Genomic DNA, 14,694 nt, shown 5'->3' with positions numbered 1-14,694 from the left:
ACCGCTGTGTAATCAGAGACTCAGAACACCTGCCTGTGCCAACCTGCGCTGCTTGGTTTTATACTTTATCCAACATGACAGCCATGTAAACAAACAACCAATGTCATTTACAACTAAACGTTGCTCTCAAGAATGTTTTTGAAAACATTTGAAGTGAGAAATAGACGATGCAATAACCGAAAAGTGATTCTATTTGATCCACTGCACTTCCTTGTTTATCGTGGCGCATCGACGGGGGAATACCAAAACGCTCGCCCCAAAACACAGTCGCCCCGGGGCAAATCCGGCGGTATTACAGGCAAATCGGCGGTATATAGAATGGGGGGCGAGTGTGTTTTGGGCGAGTTTTTTTTTTTTTTTTTTCGAGGCGAACTTGTCCGCCCAGCCCAATACTTATGGAATACTTTCATTGCCGTAAGCAAGGAAATACTTCATTTTGTTGTTACTTTTGAGTCCATTTATTTATTTATGTATTTAAGTAGCCGTGTAATAAGCGGGATAATGCATGGGGAGGTAGTCATTATTGAAATTTAAAGCCCTTCAGGGTGATAATGCACCTCGGCTCCGCCTCGGTGCATTATCACCCTGTCGGGCTTTAAATTTCAATAATGACTACCTCCCCATGCATTATCCCTTGCATAATATGCAGTTTCCTTATGGCTCAACAGGCTCACATACATACATACCAGTGTGCAGGTGAAGAAATCGGTTCAAATCCTTCACACAAGCTTTACTTTTACGGCGTGGCTCCGCAGGAGGCTATTCGTCTATGAGAGTGTCTTGTGTGTCTGACCGGAGCTAATCTCACACATTTCTGGACCGATCAGTGGCAAACTTTGTATGCATGTTGCCACAGTAGGCCACAGAAGTACCTCCACACATTTCTTTTCACACGTTTTATACTTTTTGATATATACTTATTGTTATAATTGCACGCAAGTCAATAATTGCCCAAATTTGCCATCATACATTCACGGATACGTAATAGATGACTGACATCATAGATGACTGATGTCACATTCTGGTCACATGAAGTCTGAGATTCACATTGGAGCCACGTTGTTTCTATAAGGATCCCAAGATCTGCATAATTTCCTTTTTTTCGTTTACACCTGTATGTCATAGCCCTGCCAGCTCATTGGCTGAGCGGTATACGTTTGGTTTCCCTCGTGGGAGACCTGGGTTCAAATCCTGGGTATTAAATTGGTGCATTGACCCAGATTGGGTTTCCTGGTGGGGGAGGTCAAAGGGGGGTGAATGTAATGGAGTAGCCCGGCACGAGGTCAAAAGGGGGTGAATGAACAGTAACGGAGTAAACCTGCCAGCTCATATAAAGCCCAATATCGCCCCTTGCAAGGAGGGAATTCCTCTTTTGAGCACTTGATGCACTTTCATGCAATGGGCCAAACATTGTTTGTTTTGAAAGAAACAAATATTTGTATGCCTCTACACTGAGCTTTGTCCTCCAAGGTGCAGTGTGTATACAATCTCGTACAGTACTGTAAATGTCTGCTGATCTATGGGCTGAGGACTGCAAGGGAAAGACATCAGAGGAGCTGATGAATTTCCTCTGGACCTCTGATTTGTTTGCATGCGTGTGCACACACATGCGTGTGTGTGCATGCATCCATGTGTATGTTCTACAAATGCTGCCGTGGCGTGTGCTCTTCATCTCCAACTACCTCTCTTACTCTCACACACACATAACACAACACAAGTGACGGTGATATGATATATACTTCCATGTCAGGGCCACAACAGAAAAATAGTGAGCCCAAGTCTCCTGTGTCGCCTGTGTGTTTTATGTCCATTAGGCTGACTATCCCCATTCCGTCACTGGTCTTTTGTCTTACTCTCTTACACTCTTATGTTCATCATGAGCCTCTGTTGTATTCAAAAGCAGCTTCAGCTCTACATTTTCTGAAATGGAAACATATGTTTGGGTTTGACATTGTCATTGGATGTATTATTTCGGTAAAATAGAGGCAGATGACTGTAGCCATACATTTGTTTATTTACTCAATCGGTGGTGGGGTGGATCTAGAGCTAAAAACTGTTCCAATTTATTGGCACTCACATTTGCTCGTGAAACACCTGCCTATTTGAATTTCATTTCATGATCCATATAACTGGCACAGTTGATCTGGGGGCTGCGTTTCTGAAAGTATTGTTTCACGGACCAGTGACAGTGTCCTCCTCACCTATACTGTACTTTTCCTAACCAAACACAGAAAATATTTCCTTCATTCAACCATTGGTACATATAAACAAACACAAGCCCACAAACAGACAACAAAGTTCAATCGGAATTCTCGATGTTTATACAGTATACTCAAACTACCTTCTGAAACCACTGACCATCCCATACAATAATACAGGAGGCAGCATTATTGAATGAGTTATTACGGGCAACTTTTAATGAAAATGGACAATTGTCAATTTCTGGCACTAGATTCAAGCAAAGTCAGTGTTATTAGTCAAACAGTCTGTCTGGTTTAGAAGGCTTAATGACTTATTAAACTCGCAATTCTCAATTATTTATCAACTATTTGTGAGTTCTCTATGCCATGTCCAGACATTTTTCGTACACTGTCCAGCTCAATTTAATTAATAATAGAATACTACTAAAGTTTGTACAAATTGGTAGCAAACCGCAACAAGCTTGTCATTCATTATTTTCTTTCAATTTCAAAACCCTGTACTGCATGCATAGACATAGAAGAATCGTTTTCATATTGAATGCAAAATTGAGTGAATTCAGTCTTTAAGCAAGAAATTATGTTTATTGTTTTTTTCCCAATTATAAATGCGTATTAAGTATAAGTGCGTATTACTTTCCAAAGTATCTGAAATACAAATGCACAAGTAAAGTGATATAAAAATAACTGAGTTGGTGCATAACTTGTACTGTTAGATATTGTGTGTAAATGGTCACTCACTCTCTTGCTATCTTCCTCTCTCTCTCAGGCTGAGACAAGGATCACAGAGAATTCTGATTTTAAAAAGTTTTAAATATTTCAAACAGATTTTCTTTTACTTTGGATTGACAGGATTATGGTAGATTGTAATCTTTACTCGCACTGTGATCGTAAATATTTTTTTATAATTTTATGGGCAAATGATAAGAAAAGATTGGTTATTAGGATAGACTACACCCCATAGCCTGGGGGGACACTTGCTCTGCAATTGGCAATTAGTTTTTAGGCCAACCTGTGCCTCACCACACGGAGGGATGATTTCTCTGCGATTAGATTTGTTTGTAAGGCCAACCGTCTGAATGGTGTAACTTCATCAATCAGTGACTACTTGACAGACTCCGAGACATTTGTGTTTGTAGAGCTGGTCCAGCCAAAAGGACATGAGCAAGCAATCCACTAGCAGTCCTTTATCCTGTAAATACCCAGTTACTGTTTCACAATCCATTTAAACCACCTCTGCATATTGATTTGCCCATTGTTGTTGTTTTCTTTTCTTTTTTTTTCTGGTTTTCTTTACTTGTATTGATTGAAAATGAAAAGTGACCTGCTGTGCATACCTCTTCTGTCTTGAGTTTGAATGCAGTCTTTTGATGCAGTGGATTCTCAAGCCTGGTACAAAAGTGTAAAACTATAGATTGCTTGGTGGGGGTATACTGTACCGTAGGCACGTGGTTTAATAGACAGTAGGAGAAACCAGAAGTAGCCAGACACTTAACCTGTAAGACTGTATAATAAGGTTGGGTCTATAATGCATTAAAAGCGCATTTATAATGCATTGTAATGCGATTATAAGTAGGGGTGTGCCGATACACTAATTTCACCAAACGATACGATACGATGTTTGGCTCACAACTTCGATACGATTTCGATACGATACGCACTTTTTTATTATGAAAATATATGGGGGAGAAAAAAAGCAAACAAATAATTCTGTTTTTGCATTATTCAGACGCAAACTTGTAGCTTTTCAGCTACAATAGCCGTTTTGAATCCAAATAGGGCAATAGTGTGACACCTGACCCGAAAAAAAAACAACATGTTGTCACCCTTTTCACCTCGGGGCTGTTTGCATGCCTGATTATTATTATTGTAAAAAAAAAGGCATTATAACACTTGTTATAATGTTCATAAATATGCATAACAACAGTATTATAAGTGCTGGTCATAATGAAGTATAGGTTCAGCCTGTAGGTAGACAGAGGAGAACAATATCTCAGTTTGTAAGGACCACATATAGATTGACAGACAGGTATAACTATACTGCAGTAAAAGGAAAGGAAAACAGGCAGGGTTTCACACAGCATTGCAGACACATTGCTGTGGTTTGTTGACAGTAGCCATGGGTGCACCTGCTTGTTTGGCATTCAGTGGCCCCACCTTGTCTGCTACTGTTTACCCACAGTCGTCCATGTCAGAGGGTGGCTTCTCTATCAGTTTATTTGATTTTGTGAGAAATGTCGATGTAATATGTTATTTCACAGGGTCTAACCGCCCTGCTCAAGACATTGTGCATTCTCTCTTACTTTTAAACGGCCTGTAAATGAATTTGAACTCTTAACACATTTGAAACATGGGAATTTGAAACACCCCTGACCTTGAAAACTGGAGGAGCAGCTCCTGATATCTGGCCTGTCTGGAGATTAGTTTGTGTGTGGTTGAGGGCAAGGGCGCCGATACTGTGGGTGCCTCGGGGCTAAAGCACCCAGGGGAAATGACGAGCACCCATCACAAACTCATCAAAAAAAAAAGAAAAAGAAAAAACCTCCGACATCTTCACTTCATGGAGTACATTTTTTGTACCAAATTAACCAAATGAACCGCATTAAAGTAAAAAAAAATAACAAATCCGGAAAATAACCGCGCGCGTGCGTTGCGCACCCAATAGTGCGGACATAAATCGGCGCCCCTGGTTGAGGGAGTTATCTCCTTCAAAGTATACTTAGCAATCCTGGCTCTCAAAGACAAAGAATGCAGTGAATGCTTTTTTGGAAATGCCAACTCTCGCAATCAGGCTCTCTAAATGCATGATCCAGAAGCATTTCTTTAACAAGATAAGCTCACATTCCCAAAATGGCCTCTTTTCAAGGGTAATGTGTGTATCCAACAAATTGAAAAGAAGCTACATCCGGTTTTATAAAACATATGGCACCCGTTTAAAGCAAGTTACATAATGACTGAGATGTTTGAGAACTTTTACAAATCTCTGCATCAAAACATTCTGTGGAAATAAGCAGACATTTATGCAGAGACTGCATTCTTATGTGACTTTTTGTTATTACCGTTGGGTTATTGGCAGGGTTTATGCTGATGCTGATACAGCCTTGGTACAATATTGATGCCCCAATGCATTTCCAGCCCTAATAGAGGGTGCAGAATTGTGCCATTGCCAGTGGTGGTGGACAAAGTACTCATCTACAGTACTTGAGTCAAAGTATAGATACTCCTGGTCAAATATTGCTCAACTACAAGTGAAAGTTGCTCTGTCGAATTTATACTTGAGTTAAAGCACTAGAGTAAAAGAAATTCAAAGATTTTCTGGAAATAGAAAATATATATCAATAGTGAAAATAGCAGATCTACAAGCTCACAATGCGTCACATCGTGACGCATTGTGAGCTTGTAGATCGGCTATTTTCCACTGTATTTGAAATAGGGCTTATGTGGTTAGTTCATAAAGTACTTTTTCCATACCTAGAAATGTAGTGGAATCAAAACAATATTTGTCTTTGAAATGTAGTGGAGTAAAAGTCAAAAGTATCCAAAAATACAAATGCTCAAGTAAAGTACAGATACTATATTTGTGTTTTTTCTTATAGTTTTGTATGAAGTTTGCTACTTTGGGGTTGAACTGGTGGGGGTGGGAGAGGCTAGCTTTGGAAGAGCTCTTCTCTTCTCTTGTCTGTCTGCATGGATGTGTTTTGTTGTATTGTTTAGTCCTTGTCAGAATGGTGCTGGACAGGTGGGCACTGAGCAGTTAGAATATGCTATAGAGCAATGGTTCTCAACCTTTTCTGGATCAGGGCCCACTTGAAAATCTCAAAAGTGTTGGAGGCCCACCCATGATCACTTAACATGTGTTAAGTGCATTCTCAGAGCATGTTTAATTCAATGATCAATCAAACGATTGTGTTCCGGCTTGAACCAATGGAACTAACATAGTATACTTTAAGTTCTTATTTATCTGTATCACAATGAAAACTCACTTTTCAAGTTTTACATATTATATTTTTCAATATCAATGTTATGTTATCATTAAATTCTTAGTGTTTTGCCAATTATTTGCAGTATCATCACAGTACTGAACCACTGTGCTGGCGCAGTCTGCTGGAATGCTCTGCAAATTTCAAAACCCCCACTGACTGTGATCAGCCACCAAAGCAATGGCATGCATGCACACACCTACCCTGTTCCACACATCACTTCACAAAGCTTATTACAACACTTACCTCCATTTAAACCTCACTAAGTAATCACACACACACACACACACACACACACACACACACACACACACACACACACACACACACACACACACACACACACACACACACACACACAGCATCTATAAGCATACAAGGCACAGGCATAATAAGTAGGTTGCTGCACGCACACGCACACACACACACACACACACACACACACACACACACACACACACACACACACACACAGCATCTATAAGCATACGAGGCACAGGCATAATAAGTAGGTTGCTGCACATGCACATGCACACACACACACACACACACACACACACACGCACACGCACAAACACACACAGGCAAGAATGAGCTCATACTTACAACACACACCATAAAGGCACACAGGCAGGTAACTGATCTAGGCAGTTCAAGTAGCTATTGCCTGATTGTAACCTATTTATCCACAAACTGTGTGATCATCTTTGTGAATATGTTTCAATTGAACACGACGTGCCAGTTTGACTTCTTGGATAGTAATGAATGAGTTAAGGGCTGTATCACAAGCCTGGTATTATTTTATTACCCTCTATTGCATCACTCACTATTTCCCCCCAGAATAAAATGAGGACCAAGTGCATTTGGTCATTATCGCATTCATTACCCAGCCCAAGGACTTTCCATCATACCAGTGATATTATAGTCTCATCACTTCTATCACGTTGACGTTGACAGTTTATGACAAAGGAGGTCAGAGATTAGTCCCCCGACCCCTCATTATTCCATAGGGAAGGCGCGTATATCCGTCAGCTTTTAGCTTTCGTATTGTATAGGTAGGAGGAGCCGTTTTCCTGTGATTGTCTGACTCCTCTGTCTCTCTTTCTCTCTCGCTCTCATTTTTCCAAAGTTGAATTATTTCCAGGCCGTCTATGAGCTGTATCCAGTGTTGCCATGTCTGCTTATTATAAGCGACTCTGGGCTTCTTTTTCTGTAAAGGTTCTTGTAAAAATTGGTAGTTACGGGTTGTGGGTTTTTTTCTCCGCCAGGCCGAAAGGCATGGCCGAAACTTTGTTTTGCACCCTGTCTGTCCGTCCGTCCGTCCGTGTGTATGTGTGTGTGTATGTGTGTGTGTGTCCGTCTGTGAACAGCTAATCTCCGGCACCGTGGCCTTGATCGCAGCGAAACTGTGCACACACACTCCCTGGATGGCAGAGCTGAACCTTTGCCCCAAATTTTTCACTTGGGCCTGTTATAGCACCAACAGGAGGCCGATTTTTGCAAAACTTTTTTTTTGACCGTACTCCTACAGATTTTGTCCAAACATCACGCAAATCCGTATTTCTATAGCCATTAAACAAAAAGATTTTTTTCATATTCCATCCTGATTGGCTTCCAATGTTTGCAAGAGTGCTTCGTTGTGAATAAAATCATGAACACGGTGTGCTATTTCGGTTTCACGCAGATTCCCACTAGGCCCAGGAAGAAATGCCACTTGAAAATTTTCAAATCAGCCTCATGGTGGCGCTATAACAGGTACACATATACAGGTACACTCTATAGTCATGTGATCAAGACGGATCTGTTTGATTTTTCATATTCCATCCTGATTGGCTAAGAATGACATTAAAGTTTGCAGGAGTGGCCCGTTTTGGAAAGAAATGCCACAGGTCATGAATGCAGCGTCCGATTGCGGTGAAACTTATGCACGCATATTTGCAATACGTTGAGGAACAAATGCTACCCTTTTAACATTGCCCTATTATAGCACCACCATAAGGCCGATTTTTGCAAAAATATATATATATATTAGTCCTAAAAATGTTGTCCAAACACGCAAATCGGTACACATTATCTCTATAGTCAAGTGATCAAGACGGATCCGTCAGATTTTTCATATTCCATCCTGATTGTCGAATTCCGAACATTGCTGGCCCTGCCCATAATAACCTACCTGACCTGGCGGAGACTGTGCTCCGAGGAGCACTTTTTCTAGTTGGGCTTGTTTCTAAAGTGTAGTGGTTCTCAAACATTTTCATGTCAAGGACCACCAAATTGATATGTATTTCTCCTCGGACCCCCCCATCTACAAATATTTTGTGCCAGGATCCCCATACAAGATTGTGTTGTTAAAATGTTTCAAAAAAGATTCAATTTTTTTTCCAAATTTATTCCAAGATTCTTTTGAAAATAGCTGATCTACAAGCTGCGTTGTGAGCTTGTAGATTTGCTATTTTCAAGTGCTCGTGTCGTGGCCTAGTCGCTTCTTTTGGGCTTGTTTTCATAGACCATGGTTGCTTATTTCTCTCACTAACCTGGCAACGCTGGAGCTGTATCGCCAAAACGGTGCTGTGCATGCAGGGCTGGCTGGCTTGTTGTGTATTGTATTGTGACTTGTGCGTAGAGCGGAGCACAGTGGAGAGATCAGGGGAACGAGACGCTTGTCACCCGATCTGTTTCGCTCCCGACCGCTTCTCTTCTCTAACTTCGTTTTAACGGGCTGCTTTCAAGATGACAGAAGAGAAGATCGTTCGGCTCATAAAGCTGGTAGGTGTCTTGAAACCCCTCCCTCTCCTCCGCAAGAAGAGAGAGAAATCTCTGTCTGTGTGTGTGTGATGATGATGTGTTGGTTTTCAAGGTTTATTCCGGAGCTCGAACGCACTGGGGAGAGACCTAGCGCTTGGATTAGAACTGCGACTGGACTTTCATCGATGGGATATTTATTGATTTATTATTCTTTTAGATCCATGACATAAAAAAAAAAAAAGCTAGATCGTTTTGAATGGACCCGAATCAAAATGCGATCCAACATGTCAGAGGTAGGCAGACTTCTGTTAACAACTTATAGCCTATATAATTGGTGCTCTAGTCTACAGCAGCGGTTCTCGAGCTTTTTCGTGCCGCGGACCCCAAATTGATATGTATTACTATTTGGCCGCGGACCCCCATCTGAAAATATGTTGTGCCAGGGACCCCAAGAAGAGAAGATTTGGGATTTAAAATTTCAAAATTATATTTAAAAAAAATCCAAACATTTTCGATGTTTTTCAAGTGTTTTCAAAATTAGCAGATGTACAAAGCTCGTAGCTTGAGCTTGTACATCTGCTATTTTTGAATAGCCAACGTATAAATGGATAAAGTGGTTAAGGTGATTGTGATACTATTTTAACTACTTTTCCTGGGGACCCCCTGGAACCCCCCCAAGGACCACTGGTGGCGTTAAAATTAGGCTATGGTCGTATATTGTTTTTTTTTTAAATGTCGAAAATCGACATTTTTTGGTTTGTTATTGTTTTCCGTTTGTTTATTAAATAGTTGTATTCATCTGATTACCGGTGCGTGTGTTTGTAGCCTAATAATAGCGTTCATGGATGGAGGAGGATTTTCTGCAATTGGAGTGACACTTTAGTTATCAGCTCTAATTCTACACAACGTCCATCCATACCATATTTCAATTAAGAGACAGTCCTGTTTGACTGTCATCATAGCCTAACTACCACCATTGCGTGTTTTAAAGCCAATTTTTTCCCATCAAATAATCGATGTTGCCATGAGTTGGCCAAATTGTGTCTTATTAGACAGACAAAATTAAACATTGAGGTTATTTGAGCCGTTTTTGCTCTCAGACAATTTAATTGTCCAGCCATGACCTGAACAGGACTGTGTCCCAATTGTGATGATGAATAGGCTATACGAAGTTGATATGAAAGTAGGATTCATATATTTGTATGATGACCGACAGATAATATCCTATATTAGAAAATGTGCTCATTTTAAATAGTATTAGGATCATGGTATTATACTGAAGTGTTGAGTAGGCTAATGTAATGCTGAAGGTCATAACTGTACTGTACCTCAATGAAACATTATTTTCAGGACTGGGTTGGTGTTGAGTAGCTCTGAGGGTTGAATGAAGAGCTTTGACCGCACTCCATGTCACAATTGTCAACAGCAAATAAAACTGACCATAGCTCAACATAGATCCAGGGTCCAAACAGCACGTTTATGAATCGTCCTTCACCCCCACAATCAGCCACCCTCCGACCCCCAGTCAGTGCATGTAACCACTAGGTCTACTTAGATCAGTCATTGTTTTTGGATTATTAACAGGTCATTATTTCCAGATTGGTACAGTCTCTCTCCCTCCTTCCCTCTCTCCTCTCTCTGTGTCTCTTTCTCATTCTCTCCCATTCCCACTATAGAATTATGTCCCCTCTGCCTTCCGACTGACGTGTGGAGGAGGCAAAACAATCAATGAGAAGACAGGGGGGAGATAAAGCTATACAGTACAGTTCACTTTCTATCAGACTGTATGTTCACCGATGTCTCTGCTTCGCCATGAAGGCTTGGGGCTGCTTAATCTTTCTTGTACCATTACACAACATGCCTCATCAGGCTGATTACACATCAGTGAGCTTGTGATTGCTCCAATCTGATAAAGATGAGGATAGAGTCAAAGCTCTCTTTCCCAGCTAGTACATCGTTTTATCATTGTGGTTATTACAGTATAGTGAGCTCTCTCGGTCTCTTGCTCCACACCTCTGTCAATATTTCTATCTCCTGTGTGCCTCTACCTTCTAATTCCCCCTTAGCCACTTTCTGCATTTCTCTGTATGTCTGCCTCTCTCTTTCACTTCGACTTTCCTTCTGCTTGTCTTTATCTCTCTTACTGCCTCTCTCTAAGGAATGAATGCTGTTGCCTCCCAGGCACGTGGCAAAGCTCAGTCTTTTGTCTCTGTTTTGGCTGCTATTAACCTATTTTGTTATGCCTTTTGTTCTCTAAAACCTTGGCCATTTACCAAAGATAGCCTGGGGATTTAGAGGAAAGGTGGTAGCTTAAAAAAGACTGTATTATCCAATGTGGGTTTGTGATCAAAACAGAAACAAATTATACTGATGGAGAATCAAAAACTCACTTGTCTGAATTCAGTGGGTCAAGTGACTGGGAGCAGACACAAGCATTTCATGTTTTTAAAATTGTGATACACTCATGGGCACTCATGTGATACACTTATGTTCTGTCTTAATTTGCACGAGTACTTTGTGCACATGTGAAGGAACACATGTGTGCCGCGTGTGTGTGCGTGTGTGTATGTGTGGGTGTTAGGGCCTTGGGGGTGGTCAGTTTTGTCCAGCAGGTGCTGATTCCAAGGAGAGCCATGAATCTGCCCTCCTGACATTTTTTAAATCCCCATCCTCCATTCTGTGCCTTGCAATCACCGAAACATTTGTCACGGTGTACCAACTATCCGTGGCAAATCCTGACCACAGCGATTCCACTAATTCCTCTCGACGGTTCAAATAAATCATTTCAGAGGAGCAAGCACTGTGCGCTTAATGGATATCCAGTGTGCTACTGAGTTTCCACTGAAGGCCACATTGGTTAGATGAGGATGCTAAATGAGTCTCTAAAAGCCTTTTGTATTTACTAGCTGTTTAGTCAATGGATGAGCACTTTAGTTTCTGTGCACTGTCCAGTCTCAGTGCCAGTGGTCTTATTCATTTTAGCACAGTGGAATGCATTTGTTTGTTTTCTTCTTCTTTTTGTTTTTTTTGTCACACATCTCTCCGGCTTGTGTTTGACTGAGGCTAAAAGACATTATCATTGAAGTAGACTATTAGTCACACTGTATTTAGTGCACCTTAAAATAAGTAAATAAGCAGGCACTTCAGCGATAATACATAAAGAAAGAAAGGGGAGATTCATAGAAGAGCAGACTTAATACCCAAAGCAACCAGATTATTAATGATTCTGCACAGCAAAAGATGAGTTGCACCTGCAGGTTTTTGTGTAATGAAATGACCTCTGTAATATCAGACAGATATGCATGCATTATAAATGAAAATCCCTGGCACACTGTAATTCATTTCCAGCAACACAAACAGACTGAGTAAGGTACGTCACAAACACCTTGCAGCTCTTGCTCTCCATCCTTCTTGGTTTTATTTTCTCTGCTGGTTTCATTGATTTGTAAGTGCACATCAAACTTTGTGTGCCACAGTGACAGGATCATGTTGGACCCAGCCGTGCCTGAGTGGCAGACTCAGACAACAGTGGCTGCAGTCAGATGGCAGTCATAGGACTAGAAACAATTTCGCCGTTGTTGGGGAAATTAATTATTTTCCCAATTGTATTTTTCATCATCGCAATAGAGGTGAAATTATTCATGGAGTGTGTATCTGTGCGAAGCAGTTGTAAATGTAATGGTAATAGTTTTGGATTGTACAGAAATTGGATGCATGCAACAGAAAGGAATAGCTGTGAAATAGAGGGGCTGAGTCATGGGTACAGGAAATAGTTTCCCATGCAATAGAATATGAAGGTAGGGAATGACTGTTCAGTAGGAATCTGAAGCGAACCAATCATGAAGGAATGGTGTGACAGTTTGGCTCCTGTTGTTGTATCCACACTACTTGGATCTCCATGGTAGTAACCGGCTCACTGCCAATAGAACCGTAGTGTGTCCCCAGGATGTGCCCCCCCTCCCCCAATCTCTCTCTCTCTCACACACGCACGCACACACGCACATGCATGCATGCTCGCATACTCATGGAGAGACGCATACCCGACACGGTCGAGGCAGAAGGCCGCCACCCTAGAGCCTAGGGTCTGCCTGACGTTTCTTCCAGTTAAGAGGGAGTTTTTCGTTGCCACTGTCGCAAAATTGTTTGCTCAGGGTGGGATGTCGGGTCTCTTCTCTACATGTAAAGTGTCTTGAGACAACTTGTTGTGATTTGACACTTTAATAAAATTGAATTGAATTGAATTGAATACCGCACACACTCATGCACGCACGCACATTCGCACGATGCACAACGGCAGAGAGGGACAGACTTTTAGTACATGGCACCACATCACTGAGCATTTTCGAAAAATGATTATAATTGGATTTTATGGTTGTGTTGGTTGAGGTTTAAGTGTCTGTGTAAGTGTCCGTGTTTGCCAGGCGGAGGTCAGAAGCACTTTGTTTCTGACCAGGGCAGTTCAGCTGCAAACAGCTGCTCAGCTATATTTGAGCAGTACAGGGCACGGACACTCGAGAAAGCCATACAGATTTATTCTAAGGACTCTCAAAGTCAAGCTTCATTTCCCTTCCCAGCCCCATAGTTCAAAGCACCAGCCTTTACTTTCTAGTTCTTTGAACTAGAGTGTGTGTGGGGCTGTCTATGAGGCTGGGAAGGAAAATGAGTTGAGACTCCATATGATAAGATGAGCAATGTTATTTCATTGAAATCATGTGGCTGAATCTGGCCTCTGGGCTGAAAGTCTTTTCATATCCGAATGTGAAGAAAGTATTCAAAATGTACAATATATCTGTGAAGTGTGAACCAGTATCATCACACAGTCCTCTCCTCAGGCTTAAGCTCCTGAATGTATAATCACGAGATAAAGAAAAAGAATTGAAACAAAACAAAAAATAAAGCGTTTGTGTACATCTACTGTATAATTATGTTCTCCTCTGTAGCATCAATAATAAAGTAGCACAAGTTGATCTCAGCACATATGCTCTTAATGAGGTGTGTGTGTTCTGTACATTTTCCGTGGAACAGCTTGTGTGCAAAAAGCCTGTCCCAGTCCAAGAGGCAAAGACCTAAAAACTGACAGGCTCCAGGCAGAACCAAGGGCTGATCTCTGGGGGTCTGGACCCAGCTGGTCTGGGGTGAGGAAACTGATGAGGAGAGATCTAGGGAGTGGATGTGAACGTTTCTACTCCAATACGTGGAACATACTTAACTTGAGACTTCTTGGTTTATTCCTTTATTTTTTCCATCCTTCCTTCTCATCCACCATCAAGCTCTCTAACTACATTCTACCGTCCCTCTCCCACGTCCTTCTCTTTCTCTGTCTCTGCCCCCCCATGCTTTCTGATCTCAGTGCGTGTCATTTAGAGAAGTACAAACCATTTCAAACTGAGGTTAACTTAATGACAGTGTGTTATAAACAAACGATATGCACAACAGATTACACATGGTGCATGTGTTCGACAGCTGACAGGGTAATACTCCAAATATCTCCATCTGCACCTCAGTCTAAGGCAAGAACTCCTTTTAGTAAAGGTTTCATCGGCTTCTCATGGGGCAAAGATTGAATATGACAAGGCGATCTGATTGGATATGAATCCCTTGATTTTAAAAGTAATTTGTGAGGATCACCCCAACAATGGCAATATATTAGGTAAGAAAGAAAAGCAGGTGCGCTTCCTCTGGGTGCCTTTTTAGTTTAGGCAGTGGGTGCTCAGCTATACATATAACTTAAATCAAATACCACCGAAGTGGAAAAAGCGGCACTCCAAAAT

The 14,694-nt window shown here is 41.3% G+C and overlaps 1 protein-coding gene across 4 annotated transcripts in view; it reads left to right on the top strand.

Annotated features, from left to right (window-relative positions):
• The window catches only part of mid2 (midline 2), a 181,180-nt gene that overhangs the window by 66,504 nt on the left and 99,982 nt on the right, over window positions 1-14,694 (top strand). For 2 of the 4 annotated variants that reach the window (XM_080416094.1, XM_080416091.1), the window contains exon 1: window positions 8,771-8,944. The exons of 1 other annotated variant lie outside the window; for it this stretch is intronic. The gene's annotated coding sequence lies outside the window, so the exon portion shown is untranslated. Of the gene's footprint in view, window positions 1-8,770; window positions 8,945-8,969; window positions 9,217-14,694 lie in introns of those variants that run through there. One more of the 4 variants, XM_080416092.1, reaches the window with a different exon arrangement.

The sequence above is a fragment of the Gymnoscopelus braueri genome, assembly GCF_963280865.1.
Source record: "Gymnoscopelus braueri genome assembly, chromosome: 20".
Classification (NCBI taxonomy): domain Eukaryota; kingdom Metazoa; phylum Chordata; class Actinopteri; order Myctophiformes; family Myctophidae; genus Gymnoscopelus; species Gymnoscopelus braueri.
This window is presented reverse-complemented; position numbering and strand designations above follow the sequence as displayed.